We start from the raw sequence: 20,513 nt of genomic DNA, 5'->3' as shown, positions 1-20,513 counted from the left end.
TGAAAGCCACTATTAAGAATTTGACAACAACCAAACTGTTCCTATTTAATCTTTCTCCCAAGGTAAAAAGAATTATAGGTAAACATATGCCTTCATTATTTGCTTTGCTGCATTTCAATACTCAATCCCACACAAAATTGCCAGCCAAGGATTTAATGCAATCTCTTCTGTATTTCAGAGCTATTGCCTTTACAGAATGGAAAAAGCTTAATAAGGGTTGTAGAGCTGGTTAGCAAACAACTTTATTTTCTGTAACACACCCTAGAGATTTTGCAGAAGTAACTTTAATAATGCAAGAAGTTTGAGACTTTTTTTTCAAGTTAGGATTTTCAGGTAAACCCAAATAATTGTTAGTCCATTCAGTCGGCCAATCATGGTTTTTCTCTTCACTTGAAAGAAACAAAATTGATCTGTTACAGAGTACAACTACTCTTGTTTTAGAACATACACAGATTTGCATAAGCTTTCTTTTGGGTTAGTAATATGCATGTTAATCAAACAGTAGACAGTCGAAGAAGGCTTCTTAGATACACTCTGGAATGCCTTAAAATGAAATTTTCAAGCCTTTGGTCGGGTTTAATTCAGGAATCAAAGTACTTCAAAATTTTTCAATAAGACCAACACTGTTACTTTGTGTGTACAGTGTTCTCACCCACACAGCCACTGTCTAATCCCTCTTTACCAACAAAGATGAACCATTACATATAGAGAATAATGACTGAATGAAAATAAACATGCTTACATTCCATGAGGGCAAAGTGCATTAAGTCAATTAATACTTCTTTTTAAATTGGGGCTAAGAAATTATCCCCAAAAAGCAGACAGCCTTTCACAGGAGTATACTTGGACTGCATTCTTGTTTGGAGACAAAACAAGGGCTAATATTAAATTGAGGAGTATATTTAAACAGGCAAAAGAAATTCACAGTTTAAAAGGAAGGCTGTGGACAATTCATCAGGCATTAGAGACCAAAGTCTCTCATTAACTTTCATGGATTCAGACTTAATATACAGTACAGCAGATGTATCATTTACATACAGTACAAGAGATACATCCAAAATAATCTATACAGTTAGTAACAGTTGTACCCTGTCAGAGGAGCTTTATGACAAAGCAAAAGGAGGGTGAATCATACATCTAATTAACATGGGACAACTAATCACTGGAAAAACTAAACCCAAAAAACCAGAAACTTAAACTACAATGTTTACACTTAAAGTCAAAACCAAAAATTCCTGAATTATTTCTCATACCATGCATCACTTATCATATACCACTTTCAAGTGGGTTTCCCACACACATCTTAGTGAGCAAAGCTCCTTATTACTTTTATAATACTTCCTGCAAGTAAACAAGGAGGTCATGACAAACAGGAGACTTGAAGACACTGAGATAGTTACTGTAAGGCTAACTATGCTATTTAATAGAAAAGAAAGCCTTCTTCCAAGCCTAATTTAAGCAGCAAGAAAAAGCCACCACTAGTTTTAAAAGCTGCAGCTTTCCGCACCATTCAATTAGGCTTTCTTTTTTTTCCTGCACATTCACACATTAAAACTTCTTGTTCTTCTCATAAACATTTAAATAATAAATTCCCTTTTCTGCTCCGTACAGCTTAAGAAAATGGGCACAGTACAGCCTTTATATTACTTGTATGCTTTTCTGCCATGTCAAGTCTCTACAGATGTCTTGGTTGTATTTAACGCAGTCCTAAAGCACTGCTGAACACATTATGGCTGCAGAAGAAGATTAAAAGGAGCACCTTAATAGTTGCTGCTTTACTTTTACATCAACTCCTCAGAAACATCTAAAAGCAATTCGACATTAAAAACGTTATTCTTTTTTCCTTTCTAGTTCATGGCTCTGTTCTAACCCATGTTTCTCTATACAATGACATTTTAATACAATAATGCACTAAATTACTACGTTTTAAAGGGAAAAAATGTAACTAATAATACATCATTTTTGCCCCCATAAAGAAGCTCAAGTAAGGACTTTGGTGAATTAACACTTAAGTAAATATTTTGGCATTTCTTCAATGCATTCCGTATATTTCAAGTTTCTTAATACTTTTCCCCAGAAATGCTGTTCTGCTGAGGGGCTTGCCTGTTAGCATAATTCTGTTCATTTGGAAAAAAAGTGGTAAAGTAAGCGCACAATAAATGCTAACAGCAAACTCCTTCATTCAAATGGAGATGGAAAAGAAAGGTAGTGCTGGAGAGTGAATAATCTTCAATTATCTTCCTCAAGGTGGCTTCGCAAAGTTTTCTACATTTGTTCTATACTGTATCTGAGTATTTAGCATCATTAAAAACACTGCACAGCATAACAGAAGAGTTCATACACAGTAATTAAGGACGGAGTGTGAAAACAAAACAAAACATGCCTTTGCAAACAGATACGAAGAATCAGTCACTTAATATCATCCTTCTTGACTTTATGGTTACTGCCAGACAGAGGTGTCTGCTACATTTTAAACAGGAGATAAAGCTAATGAGAATTTGATCTAGATGCGCTTTTTGTCGAAATTGTTCTAGTAGTGCTGCTCTGATCAATGATTTGCTCTCTGCATTGCTGACCTCGTCCCTTATCTGCTTGTAGGCTTCTCCTGCGTGGCAGCAGCCCTCTTGTGAGAGGGTAGAAATGAGCCAAGACACAGACTTCTTGTTTATCATAGCATGAAAAGGGTCCTGGCTTATTCCTCCTTACAGCTTAGCCATCCTGACTCCAACCATTCACTGACTCTGCAGCAAGCTCCCACTGTAGGTTTCCCTTGCAGCCTCTGACTGCTGGTTCATTCCTGCTAAATTATGGCTGCATGTATTGGTTTGCAGACTGACTGCAGGCTTTTACCTAGCTAGACTATGACTGCAGGTTCCAGCAACAGGCTCTAACTGCAGACGCAGACTGACCTCACAACAGTCATTCTCTCTCTCCAGGATCCCTCTTCATGATCCTCTCCCTTCTCTTCTGAAGGCCCCTCCTCCATGATGCTCCTCCCTCACCAGCTAACCCTTTTATCACGCTTATTTTTACTGTCTATAGCTGTGACTCATCAGGGGTGAGGCTGTATTGGGTAATTAACACAGCTATTACTTATCAGGGGCAAGGTCACCTGTATTCCCTTCTCCTACACTCCTGGGTCAAATGCATCTACTGCTCTGCTTACACAGGACTGGGCATGATGCCCCTTTAATTCTGAGGTACTACCCTGCTTCTCACAACTAATGGTAACAGCTTTCTTGCTTTCTATCTGCTCCCATGCTCCTTTATTCTGTGTTGCAGTACATTATCACTAAACAATCATCAACTGCTCCTTTACCCTACAGACAGCACTGAAACAAGAAACTTGGGAGCTAGATGCACATATATCCATCACATATATCCCTCCCAAAAAATTCAGCAAGACACAACCCATCTATAGTCAACATCTGTATGTTTCTTTCTGTAATTATAATATTGTACAGTCCACAAACAGCCTAAGCACTAAATGATACACTGTAGCTGTTGCTAAGGCAGCAGCAGATTTACATGGGTGAAATCTAACCAGTGTACCACCCCGGTAAATTATCAATAATTAAGCTGCTTCCCCTTAAGGCTGACGCAGATTTTTTTTTTTTTTTTTTAATTAAAAAAAAAAAAAAAAAAAAAAAAAATCGAAATCTTCATTTGTTATGAAAACCTCATGTAAAATAAAGTAAAAGTCCATACGGTAAAAAGGCCATGGATTTTCCAGCTTTTAGAACGTTTCTGACAACTGTCTTTAGGCAGTGCAGCAACGACTCATGGGCTGTGTGCTCAGTGTTGAGGAAAGAAAAACAAACCCCAAACCAGTTGCGTCAAAACTGTTTCATAACCAGCTCCACTGCACACCATCCTGCTTTATCTAGGTTAACTGCATTGCAGGTATTCCCAACTTTGGGTAGTTTGAGGAAACTCCTATCTCTGTCTGTCTTTAACTCAATGGAAGTACTCCTAACAGCAAGAATTTACAAGACTTTCCCGGCAGAAAAATAAATGAACAGAGAAAGCAGAGGTTTGTTACTGCTTTTTCCTGGCTGAAGCTGACGAAGAGTAAAAATAACAAAGAGATTTTATTCTGCAGCAGATCAGGAATAAAACTTTGCAAAAACACTTTACAAGTCTAGCACAGAAGTCCCTACATATTACTCAATAATAATTAAGACCAGCTGTGAGAAGTTCCAAAAACTTTTCCAGAACTTATTTCCGAATTGGCTGGGTTTCTCCGTACAGTTTTTGTACAACAGAAAACAAACCCTCAGCAAACTGCGTATCAGAAAGAGAGCACAACATTCCATACTCCAAATATCAAAGCTATAGCAAATTAGTATCAGCTTAACTGATGTTATTAGAATTTCCTGTCATTATGTTAATAAAAAATTAGTGGCAAATTAGTACATCACAGTAGTTGCATTACAAGACAGTGATATTGAAACATGATAGTTTAAATGAGACTGGCAAAAATATACTTAAGCAGAAGATTATTTGCACAAGAAGCTTCATAACTGATATCAGACTTGCTTAATTAAAACAAAGAATTAAGCTAATTTTTTCTGCTATCCGTCCAGATCAGTCCAATCTAAACACACCAGATAAGCATTCTAATGTATACAGTACAGTACTTGAGTGGATTTTTAGAACTTCTACAAATTTCAAACAAAATTTGCTTTCAGGAGGTTTACATTGCATAAGCTTCCTCTAAACATAATATACTTGATGAAAGGACGTAAGTGTAAAAGACAAAACTACTGTAAATGCCTGTGTTTAATTTTTGAGAGAAACAGAATATGTGTATATTCTCATTTATTTGCCTTAAATTCAGTTATGTAACGTGCCACATTAGAAACCAAGTTTTACATCCATGGAGATTTATCCAGCCCAAATACCGGACGTTCTCTTTCCTTTAGTCCATTTAATCTCTGCATTGGTTAAGGAGAACAAAAAATTCTATAGAAGGGCCATATCCAATCACATAAAGAGGCATTTTACCAGAATGCTTGCAGAAGACAATAAAATAGTGTTTCACCATGACTGACAGTTTTCAAGAGCTTTTGAGGCATTCACAGTTGTTATGACATATTTAAAAAAAAAAAAAAAGTGCTGCATTAATCAATACGGCAAATGATCCACATTTCCTCCATAAAAAGAGGAAACTTACCTTCCTGTGTAATGTGCTCTGGGATCTGCTGAAAGATAGCTATAGATGATGTGCGTGGAGAGAATAAGCACATGTCTTTTCAGCTTGGCACACACGCTAAATATTTTTTATCCTTAAATTATGTGACATATTTGTACTTTTTACCTAATACTTATCTTTACATATGTACCCTTGCAACAATATTTTTAAAGAATTAAAATATCTCTGGCTTTAAATAAGAACATTTAATTGTATACTTATTAAAAAGTGGAAATATTTACAAATTAACCTTGATAATCTTATTATTAGAATGAATTAAGAGCTCACAATAAACACACTGACAAGTAGGAACAAAGTTTTGCTCATTCCAAGGTTTTACTATTAAGTCATAAATGTTTTGCTCATGCATTTAGAATTTTGACTAAACTATAACAATATGACCAAAACATCTGAAAATTGGAAAAGCACCAAGACATCATCCTTCTCTTCTTAAGATTATTTTCAACATTGAAGAAATGCTCAGGAAGCAGCAGTTCAGTAGCAAAGATTAGCTAAATCAATATAATTAAAAACTATAACATTAGAAATCAGCGTTCACAGTAATCCCTAAAGGGATTCTATTTCACTCACATCACCCTGAGAGAGCATCTGGTTTTCCTACTGCATCCAGCATAACTTTAAAAGAAAACAATAAAGAAATATTCCAATTATAGAAGCTTTCTTTACCAGAAGTGACACATACAACAAGCACTATGTCAATGAAGCAGCAACTGCATGAGAGGAAATGATGGGAAATCTAATTAACATAAATTTTCAAAGACTCTGAAAACTCAAAATAAAAAGGGGTATGAGTGTTATTGCCTCTATTAAAAATACACACTCATAACAACATGAATTGGACCTGATGATGTTTGTGGACCCCTTCCAATTCAGCATATTCTGTGATTATGTACTATGCCAACAACAGCATAGGGGCAAAAAGTCTGGGCTCTATTAACAACTGAGTCACAAGCTTCAAAGGGGGCTAAGATAACATGGTATGGTTCACATGCTTGCTTTGAGATCTTCTGAAAAAGTAAATAAAGAACACTGCCTTGCTTCTGTTTCACTCACTAATTCACTCTTCTGAAACGCCTTGGTGCAAAGTGAGAATACATCAGTGCAAGAGTGTCTATTACAGCCCTAAGCAGCAGCATTCGAATGCAGGAGATGAGAACTGGACTGTGTAATACCACAAAGAGGGGAAAAGAATCACTGAAGGTTAAACATTTAAAAAGTAGAAAAAAATTAAACAGTCACAATAGCTGTCACATTTATGCATGCTCATCTAACTTGAACAGCTGTGGCATCATAAGTTGCACCAACAGCAACAAATTCTTGTCTCTGTGTGTACATCTTCTACACTGTCTCTTGGGTTTTTACTGTTGTCTCTTCAAGTTTATTCTTATAAACTGCCAGGATCAGGAACAGCTACTGCAAGCCCTCAGTAACAGATGCTGAGGAGGAAGGGGAAATCTTTTAAAATAATCATCATCTTTTGACCAACTCAAAAGATTTTCTTGGATCTCCTGCAGTAGACAATAAAACTGAAATGGAGTGTAATAAACACACAGCATAATGAAGTCAGAACTTGAATTCAATTTAAAATATGACATAAGATACGAACACACAGAAAAAAAAAAAAAAATCCCACGAGAAGGAATTTACAGCATAAGGCACCATAAAGACTGCACAGATACTCTTCCTAGTGCAGTTGGAATACCTCCCAGCTGGGCTGCCTGCTCTGCTTTGGCAGCACTGGTGGTTCACGCTGCTATTTCACAGGCACAGCCTTTCAAGAACTCCCTCTGCACAGCTGGTACAGAACTGCCAGTACAATGTACATTCACACCTTAACCCAGATCACATAAATTTATTCATGCACAAATCCTAAAAGCAAGATAATACTGTGGTTTTCAGATAGTTAGCCACATTGCCAGCGTCTACTCAAAAGGGAATTAGTGCCATCTGATTTTACACACTGTAACTCCTGAGCATCCCTCCCCTGATGCTTATAGGTGCAGCGTTACTTGTTCTTCATTCTGCAATAATTCTTGATCTGTGCCCCAGAGATCAGAGGGGATCACGATCTAATAGTTCCACCTAGCCTTAATCTACATTATGTTACGCATTTGCAGCAAAACCGATTAACCACTGGAATTCCACTACGTACTTTTAAAATATTTAAAGTCAGAAGATAATTTAGTCATAATGTATAGGGTATTTTCTACAAAAGACAGATTTTTAAATAACTTATTCCATATAAATGTACCCATAAGAGGCTATATGCAACATCAATGCAAGAGCACCTGTCCAATCACCCAACTGCCCAAAGCAAAAAAACCCAGGAAACACCAAATAAGTAAATTATATTGTACAATTGTCTGGATAAGATCCAAAATCATGTTTCAATCACTAAACTTATATACACCATAGAAATATTTTTCACTGATTAAGTGACAGTATGCAAGACTGAAGCATTCTCCCACATCTGCTGGAAGAACTCAAACACATATATACAGACCTTTCACAGCTGCAGAAAATTCAGTTTATTTTAATAATGTACTTACATGTTGGAATTTGTTAAAATAGGTTAATATATTAGCTTAAGTTCAATAGTATATCATTCATATATGTGTGTGTATATGTGTGTATATATATATATATATATATATTTCTGTCATGACAATGACAATCCAAATTATCCCATACACAGATCTACTGGACCAGTTTGAAAGATCAGTTATTTGCTTTGTGCAATCAGTCTGCTCGGGAAAAGGATAAAGCATCATGACTGTATTTTTTTTAAACTCACCATGTGGGGTTTGTTTGCTTTACTTTTTAAGTTATACACACTATGGCTTCTGAAGGATGTCAAAAAGAAAAGAGGAGCAACACATTAGCTTCAAACTTTGCCCCAGTACAGTTTTGCCAGTATTGACAGGTCAGAAAACACCAACTAAGTGAGTAAACAAATCTATTTTCATTTCATGCTCAATTAAAAACACAGTGGGTTGCCCAGACTGAGAAAATGTGGAAAATTAAAAAGAAGTTTCCTAATTTAAATTTTTTTTTTAATTGCAAACTATCATTGCAAATAAAGATACAAGACAGTACCAATTTATGGTCAATATGCATACAACCTGACATATGTTACAGAACCAAATCTACCTAAATGCATGTGTAATCAGGAGCACAAAAAAAAAAAAAAAAAAAAAAAAAAACCAACCAAAAACAAAACAAAACAAAAAAACCAAAAAACTCTTCATGCAGAAAGTAAACTGTTTAGTTGCAACATATTATAACTAGTTTTCATGCATAAACTGAAAACTTTGAGTTTGTTGCTGCCTGTCATTTAATTTCATTTTTCCCTTTCCTATACATAACAAATGAGATAAATACTTCTTTACATTCAACATTCTTCACACATTTGTTCTTTCTTTCCCTTCTGCTTTGCAGTTTTCCACCCTGTGTTTTCTATTCCCTTTCTTTTCACAGTTGTTTATATCCCCCCCCCCCTTTATTCTCCATGTTTCAAATACCTCAGAGGTACCAACAGCATTATATCAGACAAATTTAAATATTCTAAACAATATCATTACAGCCCAAAATACATGGAACTGTTGTTGACACTGCTTGGAGACTCATGCATCTCTGTTGGTAACAGCTTTCACCAGCAGCAAAGCTTCCCCTCGCCTAAAGGTCTCTTCTCCAAGCACCAAAAACATAAGACCATCATCACATGCATGAACCACTGCACCAACATTTCTGCGAAAGCATTCTGGTCCTCAGCTACTGACAAGGAACCAAAGGAACAGCAGAATGGAAATGCTATTCATGCAGGGATAAATTTCAGTCCTACAACAAGTAACAGTCTGTGGTGTAAAAAAGCCACCCTAAAAATAGGCAAAACTTGAAGCTCCAAATTGTAGCAGCTTCTGTTCAAAATGCCCTCCTCCCACCAGCAAGCGGTACTCCACCGAACAGCCACAATTACTACTAGACCAAGAAGGGCAGGATACTAATGCAGGAAAAAAAAAAAAAAAAAGTTACATAAAAGTAGTGTGTTGAGTCCTGAGAGTGTCAAATAATGAGACTGCGAATGGAAAAAAATACTCTGAATTTAGGAGGTTTGTTTTAATTTTCCTTCTGGCCTGAGTCAAATGTTAGCTCTGGGGAAATGTTCACAGGTATCTTTTATGTACACCAACTCAATTATTCAAAGTTCTGCTGATGTGCAAGTGTAAAGTGGTGGTGTTTTTTAACTCTTTCATTTTCTCTTGCTTTGAACGGACAGTTCTTAAAACTGGCATTTATATGTCCATATGCATGGACACTGAGACACAAATAATAGTAGCTATGGGACTACTTGCAAAGCATGCTACTTAGTCTTTTGCATTTCATCCCCTCAGAAGATAAAATCAGCATGTTGTTACCTAAATCAGCAGTAACTGAATAAAAAGAACCCCTCTGCAATATTTTAAAGAACTTTAAAAAAATCCCAAAATGTTTTAAACAGTGCAAGAATTGCATCTGGAATCTTTACTTTATGATGTTGATTCTACAGAGCCATGGAGATTCCCAAAACACAGAAGACAGACATTTATTTTAGTAATTTGTGAAACCTCAGCTACTACACACCAGCTCCTAATTAGAAGTCTGACACAGTAATTAATTAAAACATAGAACAGCCTATAACCTTATCACTGTTCAGTGATTACTAGCAAGATGTTTCTACTGTGATTATAAACCCTAGAATTCTCTGAAAACATGAACTTTAATCCCCTGGAAATGACCAGCATGTGTCATCACATTACTTAGCACATTTCTGGCAAGAACAAAGTTTATTGCCAAAAGGATAAATAAGGAAAGAGACCAGCAATGAAGACTTAAATTACGTATGTCTCAAATGAACCAATACCCCTGTGAATAGCAGCATGCCTGGGATCTAAGGGGATCTAAGCATGTCTAGCCAGGCCCATTTCTCTGAGTCTTTTTTTATTTGTTCTCCAAACAAAGAGAAAGGTTCAGGTTTCTACAGCACTCGGAATTCATGGAACCCTACTGAAATGGCAGCCAACAATAGTCAAATGAATTAGGAAACAAAAAATGTACAGGAAAAAAATCTTCAGACGTAGTACAATAAACTCTAGTCCTTCTGCATCCTTGCTGTTCCTTTCCACAAACTCCTCTAGAGGCATTACTCATTCTTCCTTCCACTGCTTTAAAACTCCCCACAGTATTACAGTTAGAGAGTAACAACCTCTCTTTCCCTGCCAGCGTTATCTGGGACAAAACTCAGCTACAATTCTGTAATTCTTATCTTCAACTGCGGATTCCCCTGCACCGGGATTTTTATATATATATATATATATATATATAAAACTGATTTTATTGGTTCTGCAATTTGTTTTTTGTTTAGTATTGTCCTGTCTTTTTGCTGAACTTTTTTAACTGAAAAAAGCACCTTTGTCAGGGAGAGCTCTAGGACTCTCGGTTACTAAACAAGAATGCTGGTACTATAGAATGAAAACTTCCGCTGTTAAAGTAGTTAAGTGTATGCCTTTAAGCTACATAAATCTGAAAACCAAATTAAAATGTTTTCCGGAGCAACAATCTTCCATGATATAGGTCATCATATCAAGGAAATAGTATTATTTGAAAAAATAAGACAATCAGAAGCAGTCACTGGTACAACCATATGCACACTGAACAAAACTAGGACAGACAGCAACAGGAGTTTATATTACTGAAACCCTTAAAAAGTATTTGTCAACACTATGGAAAGGTATTAAGAAAGAGCTTCCTAACAGATGCATTTCGAGCACAGTGCATTCAGAAACCTAAAAGAAAAATCCTTTAACTTTTACTTTTTAATACACACTGGAATGTTTCTTCTCGTACAAAAATACTACTCTAACTTACTGAAAAAATTTTAGAGACCATATTTTACAAGTTCATTTAATGCAAAGGGGATACAGAACCTCCCTCCATCCTTAACTCAAAACTCAACTGAACAACCTGAGCAACACCACCTGGCTTTGAAATGAACTCTGTCAGTGCTGAGCAGAGGGTGGGCTGAAAAACCCTCAAAGGACTCTTCCTCCTTTAATTTTTTCATGACTCTAAGCCCTCCCAAAAGCTGAAAAGACACTGCAGCACACAAATGTAAAGCATTACTACCAATCTCTTAAAAAAAAAATCTGCTGCTTCTACCAATACGGGATACCGAGTGGGATGGCATTTCTCCAACTCCATGTCTACATTTCACAGTCTCTGAAAAGCTGTTAGACCAGCAATACTCATTCTTTGAGGTGGAGAAAACTAGTAAGTGTGAACCAGAGCTGAGTTACTGCTCCTCCTCTTGGTTTCCAGATCTGCTTCTTGGAGGCAAAGTCTGTCAAGAAATATCCAGGAAAACCTGACAGCAAGAACCTCTTAGTCGAGCCTCATTTGGCAGAGACTGGCATCTTCTGGCTTCATCTTCCACCTCCATCTGGTGAAGCTGCCTTTCAAGATTACAAAAGACAGTCAAAACACAACAAAGACTGAAAGCCACTGTTGCCAAAAGTCAATCATGAGTAAATTTCTCTCTTTTTAGGTCTAAATGCTAATTGCTCTAGCATCAGATTCTACCTGTCACTGCTCAGAAGCAGGTGATGTATGAAGTAGCTATCTACTCATTGCAGTGCTCATCATAATGAGAATATGGCTCATTTACAATTTTTGTCCATTAACTTCTGGTAGCACACTATTCATATAAATAAATTTGGCATAAACATCAAAGTTGTAATGTATGCACTTTTTGTTTCATCTTCCACACTGCCTTGGTTTATTTTTTTTTCCCCTTTGGTAATGATTCTTCAGCACCTTTAACAAGTAATTTACAGAATGGGCTGCTGTACAGCCATGGCTGGGAGCTACATTACAACCATCCCTCCAAACAGCAACCAGCTCTGCAGATAGAAACCATTTCACTCACATTTACACTCCTACTATGTAGGAGACAGGCACTAGAAACAAAAGCTTACCATTTAACTTTTAAAAAGTATAAAAAAAAAAGAAGCAGGCATTTTTCTTCAGTGATGTTTTTACTATTTGCATTTAGTCAGTAAAACAAACCTGATTCTTCCTAATACTTTCTGACTCCATAAACAAATATTTATTTCCCAGTACCATGGGGTTTTGCATGCAAACACTACAGGAAAATACTTTAATACAACAGACTATGTAAATGAAGATACCTCTAAGTTTCTTAATGTTATTTTCATTATGAAATGGCTTAATATAATAATTTTATTTCTAAGAACAGATTTTCCTATTCAAACCTAAGTTCTTAACTGTCCTTTTAAATATTTATACTACTTAAGTATGTAAAAATACAATGGAGTTACCCAGATTTTTAGCATACAAGGTCAAACCTACCACATTTTCAAGAGCTCCACACTGCCTCTGGCAGAAACCATTAACTGGAACTTCAGAAAATAAAATACCCATAATGCATCTGACTAGTTTTGTTGAGTTTTTTGGTGCACTTTAGAGAAACAATCCTGCCAGCAACAAGTCTAAACTACTGCAGGTAATACATTTAGGCATTATTAAAAGTTCTGAATCTTTAACGAGGGCACTCTTAATCAATAAAAATGTCAAAGTCCAATCGGTTTTGCTTCTTTCTTCTCCTTGATCATACCAGCTCAGAAACTCCCAGTGCTACAAATTAGCACTTCTAATCCTTCTCCTATACAGAACAATTCCTATTCTTTTACAGGGAGGGTCAAGGTGAAATGTGATGTAGAGCTGAAGCCTTGCAGTTCCCTATTTACCAAGCCCTCCAGACAAGAAAACTGGTGCATGTGAGCCAAATCCAAGCGATGCTAATGCATTAATGACTGACATGTGGCAGAGGCACAGACACATAGATGCAGCTTGACATTAATGGAGAGATTTGCCTGTGGTCATGCACAGAGAGGGGGGGCAAAAACAGACCCACCTGCCTCATGTTTTAACCTGAGTATGAAATCAAATGTCAGAGAAGATTAATTAGATGCCGGGAGTTTTATTCTTTTCTGTTGATAGAAAAAGCACATTTCCATAATGTGAGGAAGCATTTATGTGGATAGCAAATCAGGTTGACATTGAGAGAAGGTTTACTTTATTGTGAATGCTAGCTGTGTGGTGCTTGTCAGTGCAATTACTTTCTACTCAAGTGGTTTGCTTTTTAACATTTTATTATCTTAACAATAAAAACCCTGGAAGCAATAATTATTTATTATGCTAATTCTTTAGCTTTTTTTCTTATTAAGTTCTGCCAGACCATTAAAACTTGCTGTTTTCCAGAAATAAAGCTAATTTATTAATATTCAGCCAATTTTGGAAAAAAAGAAAGGCAAAAACAATCTCTTTACTGGTAATTAGTTACTAACCAGTCAATTTGTACGCCTATCAGCTTCCCCATAAATTCTATTTTCATTGATTCAATACTCAACATTTCTAACATCATTCTGATCGAAAACAACTTCAAAACACTAAGTCCACTGTAGACTTTTTCATAAATAGTGATTTAAGCAGTCTGAGAGGCAGCACGGCTTTAGACCGCTCTGAAAATGCACTACACTCAAGGACTGCATTTTAATTATGGAAACCTTTTAGAACATCCCTGTTTTATTAACAGTAAGTGAAAGACTATAAACAAGGCTACAGCATGCACCACTTCTCAATCCTGCCTAAAGCCCTCAAGGGGAAAGAGCTTCAATGCGCTTTCATTTCTCCCTCCTAGCATTCTCATCTCTTAATGCCTCTTCTCACTGGCTTTAAAATTCATTTAACATAACAACCACACAGTTATGCTTTTTTTTCCACCCCTTTTTTTTTTATTTTTTTTAGTATACAAGTGTTCCCTCCTTTAGGAATAAACACCAAGGCCACAGCTCTCAAACTCCGGTGGCATAAATGCAATATAGGAGACCATAAGCAACCTAAGCAGAAAAGCACTGAAAAGCATTGCAACTAAATGTACCTTGAAAAGCTCTTAGTTTGCAACGCTTTTATAAAGCTTCATGTCCATGCACAAACTGTCCCTACATTTCACGCAGTGACAGTGGTAGTAATCCCTGGAAAACTTCTGGAACAAATTCCCTCGCTCAGAGCTCAGTCCTCCCTGAGCCAGTACAGCACTAGCTTCTTCCACGGCAAGGATGCAACGCTCCACGGTTTGTCAGAGCAGCCCCCCAAGCCTCAGTGAACAACAGGAACTCCTGTGCCACCACCACACACTAGAGCAGAGCCAGGCTTCTCCATCGCTCTCTGCTTCTGAGAGAGCTCTCTCCTGTACCTCCCACTGGGAGATTCTGCCTGTGGCAACAGAAAATTCCCTATTAATATGTAATATATACCATAATTAGCACTGTAAAGCAGGTAGTTATCTCACAACCATCCTCCTATCCCCTCTCTCATAACCACAAAAGTTTACTTAAAAAGGGGAAAAAAAGAAAGAAAAAAGAACCCCACAAAACTGGTGAAGAACGTCTGATTCTTTTTGTGTTTTTTTTAAAGTTAGTTTCTAAGATTGAGGTTTTGCATCTAGCATTTGTCTCCTACATAGGAAATGTGAAAGTATGAGTGAAATGGCTTCTCTCTGCCTCTGCAGGGCTGGATGCTCTTTAGAAGAATGGATGCAGTGCAGCTCCCAGCCACGGCTGTATAGCAGCCCCCTCCCAAAATCACTAATTAAAGGTGCTGGAGAATCCTTACCCAAAAAAAAAAAAAAAAAAAAAAAGGTAGCATACTAGATCAAACCAAAAATGCATATATATACAACTTCGATGTTTTTACCAACAAACTCCTGGCCTTTTGTACAAAAGGCCTTAAGAAAGTCACCACAAGAATGCTACCGATGTTCAGTACCACTTGTTATCCTAAGGGAGAAAACCAAAACCAAACACATCCCACAAATAAATCCATCAGGGCCAGACTACAAGTCACCAGGACTATTTAACAAAATCAGAGTAGAAAGGCACTCTTTATAAAGCGCTTTTTAAGCACAGAGTCTAGAGATGGAGGAATTAACTTGCTTTTATGAATACATGCACAGCATTATCACTTTAGTCCCTCCCAGGACATCAGTTGGGCCTTTAGGGTTTATAACATTAGTTCAGGCTTTCTAATGAAGTGTGTGCCTCCATGACCTGCATTATTCTCCTCTACAGAAGCAGCAGCCTGACTTAGAACAGTAACTGCATTCCTAGCCATGCCTCTGACTAAGCATGCAAAAACCTCTCAAGTTCTCCTACTCCTGGATCCCAAAACTATCTCATCTGCAAATCTAAGCCAGTGTGAGTTGCAATTGCTACCAAAAGGTAGACAAAGTCAATTGTGAGTTTCAGTATGATTACCCCTTTTCAGCAGACATTTAGAATGTAGAGCCCTTGAGTTTTCATCTCCAAACATACTGTATTTGATTAAGTGAATACTAGATTTATTTTTTTTAACATACAAAAATTTCCTCAAAAACTATTCACCTACTAAAATATTTCAAAAAACAAATAAACTTGGGAGTTACACAGAAAGCCCTACCAAATTCAGACTTCTACAGAACACACCTGAAGACAATTAATGTTTGGCAGTGACTTTTGGCTGCTCTACTCACCATGCCTTAATAAATACACAGTACATAATTCGAGAGAACCAATGTGCAGGGAACAGTCTAATGCTGAAGCCTCTGATTTTCTCTCTCTCAGGAGAGAAAGGACAGATGCCAATTTTTTATCACTATACTCTAAAAAGTATATTACTAAATGTGATGCAGAAACACTAAATGTAGTGCAAGAATAGAAACAGAAAAAGCTCTTTAAAAACATAAGATTATGTGATGCAAGCTATACAGCGTATTATTTTCATTTATTACCCATGCATGTCAAATGGCATTAATTTACATCGGAAAAAAGCAAAGCCATTTAGCACACACAGAGCTCTGAGAATTTCAGGTGTGAATCAGACCAGTTTCTCACAACAGCTTAGAGTTCTATTGTGTGTTAAGCGCAGGGAGTAAAACTCCGTATCACTGCAACTCTATCTTGTGTATGCACAGGAAAATGCATGGAGTAGCTGAAAATACCTTCTCTTAAAGGAAATTAATTGCCCTGAGTGCAATATTCCTATATCAAAGGCTCAATAGTTCAGTCACCTTCCACATCAACATAAAAATTTATCGCAAATGATGTCAAAATCCACTAAGTCCCACTTAATGTTTGTTTATTACTGATTCATTGTTGGAGGCAATTAGCTCCATCCCCAGCTGGGCTGCATTAGCAGGCTGACTCCAGAGCTAAGTCAGAGTGGGGAGCACAAAACTGCTCTGAAAACAGATAGATTTGAACAGAAACATATGAGGAGTGCTCATGAAATCTATGGCATAGCTGCATGATAAGGCATGTATTTTCCATCTCTAGGTGGGTAGTGAGTATCTTCAGAAACAAAAATAACTCAAGTGACTTAAGAGTTCATCTACCTGAACTAATACAGGAACACACCACTGCTAAATCCATTATCCCATTATACAACTGCAGCCATTACACAGTTTTTGAATGATCTAAACTATTCCCACATAGCTAGACCTGCACCAAGTGTGTGTACACAAGATCAGAGTAATCCTTTTCTAGTCCCAATCACGGTCTCACCTCAGGTAATCTTACTGCTTTGGGATACCTGAGATCCTGTTTTGAAACCTTCAGCTATCTTTAAAGTTACCCTGCTTTTCAATCTTATGATTCTGTTGATACTGTAGAAGCCTGCAAAAAAATCAGCTGCAGTCTCAGAGCTATGCAGTGCTGAAGACTCTAGTAAAACTTGCTCCTGCCATTAAAGAGAGGAAACAGGACCCAACCAGCATTCAGCTTCCCAAAGCTCTGTGATCTAATTCTACACAAAAGGCTTAATAAGGTTTAGGCTCATAATACAATTAGTAATTTAGCTCACAAATTAGACTATCTATTAACACTCCGGCAGAGACATCAGCTATATGAGGATTAAGAAGGAATCTGCTGCTCTCAATATGGGAGTGAGAACTTGAATGCTTTAATAGACCACTTCAGCTTCTGCTAATGCAAACATATATTGCGTTGTACAGGATGATGTGAGCACGGCCAGCAGCCTGTTCATATATTGAAATTTCATCAGTAGAAACCACAGTAATAATTTTCACAGTAAGTACAAAGTGGCAACTTTTGAGCTCATCTTAAATCCTTATTTTCACTAGTAAAAATTTGTACCAGTAGTGTGAAATACACTGCATATGCATTAGAAGTGCACATAGAAACGTGGACCAAAATTAACAGGTCAGCATGAACAAACCTAAGTCAACCTAAGGTTGACTTAATAATATATTATACAACATTTGTCTGCAATACTTGAATAAAGAAGTGACCCTCTTCTAAATCTTTGCAAACCACATTTATTCCGTATCTGTTAAGAAAGGAAGCAGACATATGTAATAAAAGATTCTTTGTCATCTTCTCCCACCAACAGTGTCAAAAGGATTTTTAAAAAGAGCATGCTTCTTAATGGCACATTGCTCACACAGAAAAAAATATTCCAGATGAGTTTTCAAAGGTAGACTAAAAAACCACTCTACTTATCATAAGAAATGAAAATTTCAACTGCTGCGTTTGAAAAAGTGCTGTTCCAATTTCCAGAGAACCATACATGTAACTACATTTCTACAAAATGCCAATATTGGTGTGTTCATGCTGACTTGTGTTAACATCTGATTTACCTGCAATAACAGGAGCTTTTTCTAATTACTTTGACAGTATGCCCAAAACTGACTGTACTCATCTTGAGGTTTTAAGCTTGTGTTTGTATAATTAGGGCCAATATTACTAATTATTTTTAGCTTGAAAACAAACAAAAAAATCTTTCAGTTTACTTCACACTCTAGTAAAAACCATTCACATCCAAATAATATTATGAACAACGTCCATCTGGTCTGAAATCTAGATCTGGCCGCTCTATCTCATTCCCCACCAGCACTGCCTGCTGTTGCTATCAAGTGTTCAGTGTGAACGCACTCACTGCAAAGCAAGACTTCAACTTCAGTCATTCACAGTACTTACTCATAAGCACATGCTTTGCTGTCATGTGTGTCATTTTGGTCTTATCTGCCTCAAGGAGAAATCAAAAAGGAAAACCCCCTAACGTGTTATGAATGATATTTAGGCACTCAGGAATTTTATCCCCAAGTTTCCACCACAGCTACCCAGAGGCTCAGGAGCCTTCTGAAAACATGCACATACTTCTCCAAACTGTAAGGGCAAAAGTGCCCCACAGCAACACAGGAAGTCCACATCAGAGCTGCCATCCTGCAGGCTCAGCTCGCTCCCCAGCTCAGTCACTGCTGCCCAGAGGACGGAAAAAATTATTCGAGAAGTTGCACGGAGACCTTATAGCAGCTTTCCAGTATCTGAATAGGGCCTACAAGGATGCCAGAGAGGGCCACTAGATCAGGAAGTGTAGTGGTAAGACAAGGAGAAATGGCTTCCAACTGAGAGTAGATTTAGATTACGTACTAGGAAAAAATTCTTTACTGGGTGGCTGGTGAGGCACTGGAACAGGTTGCTCAGAGAAGTTGCAGATGCTCCAGCCTGGCAGTGTTGAAGGCGAGGTTGGTCAGGATTTGAGCAACCTTGTCTAACCCCTACTCAAGAAAAGGGGTTTGGAACTAGATGATCTGCATGGCTCCATCCAACCCAAGCCATTCTATGATTCTGCTTGTGGAACATAGTGATGAGGAGCTGACACGAACAGAGAAAAGGTGGAGGAGAGAGCTCTGGAGGTGGCAGGTAAGTATTCTGTATTCTTGACGGTGGCCAGGTGGTTAACAGCTTTGTTAACTATGTGTTATATTTGCTGTGGAATACTTGGTACTAAAGCACAATTTTAGAACTGAGAGCAGGTAAGAACCCTCCCTCTTCCTCTGCACAAAATTCCACAGTACACAGCTCTGGAAGATTACTACAATTGGCCAATTCTTTCTTTTATTGCTAAACCACCGGGCAGAGTCAAAGCACTGAAATCATGGGAATGGGGCTGCTTATGAAAGTCACATACTTGCTCAAAGCCAGTTTCAAGCATACAGATCCTTTTTTTGAAGTTCTCCTCCCAAAGGTCTAGAAATACACATTTTTTAATGCTGGCATACAAGCAAGAAATAATTTTTCACTGCTGCAAACCTAGTGTGACACTGCAGTTTGTGAAGACTGCAACAGACTTAATTCTGGAAACCTGGGATTTCTCACTCACAGCCAGTGAGTGGTTCCCAAACTGTTGTTTGAAAAGCTGTGATCCATTCACTAGGAGCATTGATTTGAAGCAAACAAGAATGTCAGATACTGCTTGACTGAAAGTGATTTACTGTGGACCAATTCATGAAACCACAAGTTTACGCTCATTTTGAAATTAAATGCAATTCAAAAATATGGACAGTACTCATTGCAGTCTTGGGGTTTGGGCTACACATCAGAAACTGGTCCCATTTTTGCAAGGGGCTCAACAGAAATGACAGTAACTTTAAAAATGCAAGTTTCCATGTTGCAGCCTAAACTGCAACCCAATCCATATAACCAAAACCTCTGAAGTAGATTCTGACAGAAGCCAGAATGACTCCACAGCTGCTGCTTTCCATTTCCATTCACAACCAAGTCATTACAGATACCTTCCAAAATAAAAATTTAGACCTCCAAGAGCTGTATCTGTTTCTCCGCAGAAATCAGAGAAAAAATTTCAAATGCAGCAGACAACGCAAGCACTGTTTACATTCCCTCCTTCCCCTTGAGTTGACCTTGGCCATTCAGCTAGATAAAGCCCAGACAGTCTTTATCTGAAATTCTCAGTCTGAACATATGCTTCACCCCTACTCCAAGTCAGAATGTATATCTGTATATCTCTTCAACAGCCCAATTCCACTACATGACAGAGGATGGTACAGGTGAGTAAGGCTGAAGTTCACAGTCAGGAATGATCTGCCAGTGAATCAACCCACAGGCATTTATAGTATGTTTGTCTGTGATTGAAAACAGAGGTAGCTGAGGAAAATTATTTTTAAGGGTCCATTTTTAATGATCCATGCATCATTTCCCTGCATGTATAACTTTATGCTATATACTTCGCTACAGCTTCAAGAACACTTTAAGGCTTTTTTATGTTTACACCTTTCTGTGGCCACGGAAAGTTTTTAACAAGGGTAACATTTAAGCACCCAAAATTCAGGATGCAAAGAAGTACCAGATTCTCATGGATAAACTTTATGAAGTTTATATAAAGATCC

At 37.5% G+C, this 20,513-nt stretch overlaps 1 protein-coding gene across 10 annotated transcripts in view; it reads right to left on the bottom strand.

Moving 5' to 3' along the window:
* The window catches only part of PTPRM (protein tyrosine phosphatase receptor type M), a 442,084-nt gene that overhangs the window by 411,095 nt on the left and 10,476 nt on the right, over window positions 1-20,513 (bottom strand). The window contains exon 1 of one of the 10 annotated variants that reach the window (XM_058422152.1): window positions 2,910-2,979. The exons of the other annotated variants lie outside the window; for them this stretch is intronic. The gene's annotated coding sequence lies outside the window, so the exon portion shown is untranslated. Of the gene's footprint in view, window positions 1-2,909; window positions 2,980-20,513 lie in introns of those variants that run through there. 10 annotated transcript variants of the gene reach the window in all.

Source organism: Hirundo rustica, chromosome 1, assembly GCF_015227805.2.
Source record: "Hirundo rustica isolate bHirRus1 chromosome 1, bHirRus1.pri.v3, whole genome shotgun sequence".
Taxonomy (NCBI): domain Eukaryota; kingdom Metazoa; phylum Chordata; class Aves; order Passeriformes; family Hirundinidae; genus Hirundo; species Hirundo rustica.
The sequence above is the reverse complement of the archived record's forward strand: the minus strand, read 5'-3'. Positions and strand labels throughout refer to the sequence as shown.